Raw genomic sequence first — 1,239 nt, 5'->3', positions numbered from 1 at the left:
TATATGTATGATAATATTTGTATACATACATAAATACATATATAAAATATTTATATTTACATATGTAATAGCATTGGTATGGTTGTTTATTTATTTATTGTATATATATATATTTAAAATGATATTTATATATCAATATATACCAATATATATGTATAATAATAATAATAATAATATATATATATATATATATATATATATATATATATATATTGATAGATAGATAGATAGATATAGATATGTGTGTGTGTACAAATATATATTCAAGTGTATATTTTTACGTATTTATATATACACTATAATGTGTATCTATATATATACATAGGAATGTCTGTATATGTATTAAATGTGTATGACTTTGTATAAATTATATAGGATTTTACACGTTTTATCTAAATCATATTTATATGTATATTATATGCAGTTGCATTAAGACTGCATGCTGGCAGAGTCGCTAGCACGCTGCACGTGATGCTTAGCAGCATTTCGACCGTCGCTGCGTTTTGAGTTCAAATTCCACCGATGTCGACAATACTTTTTAATATTTCGGGGTCGATAAAATAAATATAATAAATATTTATTGAACACTGGAGGGAAGAATTTGAAATAATTGAATAGAGATACATTTATTCATTTGTAAGAATACGCAATATATATTTCATTATCTACATTTCACGTCCGTCCGCCGCGAATGTATGGATAAAACGATTCATCAGAATCCCACAAAGCAGGTGACTCTGAAGAATTCCAGTGTGTGTGAGTGAGTGTGGTTATAGCTAGAATTATTTAGGCGAAACAGACAAGAAATTATTCGTTGCTAATGAGTCTCGCAATAACTGTGGACCTTATGAAAGTGTTTCAATTTTTCATGTCTTTACCCAGTTACTGGCTTCGCTCACTGTTGTGCGGCCATGATGGAGCAACGCTAACTGCAATATAGTAAATTACAGCAACCCTAGTATTTATTCAACCGGGGATGGATGGCAACATGGATCCAGTTGGAAATTGAACTCACGACAGAAACAAAAGCGGAAGGTTTAGTGTTCGACGCTCAGCGTTCTATATATAGCAAAAAAAACAAAAACAAAAACAAAAACAAAAAAAAAAACATTCATTTCTACAAGAAAAAAATAGTGTCTTCGAAGTTTCGACTTTTTTTTAGAGTTAAGCGTAAACTTCGAAGTTACTATCAAATTTTTCTTCGTAAAAATCACTATTGAGTGATTGAGTGAGCATTCT

The sequence above is a fragment of the Octopus bimaculoides genome, chromosome 1, assembly GCF_001194135.2.
Source record: "Octopus bimaculoides isolate UCB-OBI-ISO-001 chromosome 1, ASM119413v2, whole genome shotgun sequence".
In the NCBI taxonomy this organism is placed as follows: domain Eukaryota; kingdom Metazoa; phylum Mollusca; class Cephalopoda; order Octopoda; family Octopodidae; genus Octopus; species Octopus bimaculoides.
Note: the sequence above shows the minus strand (reverse complement) of the source record.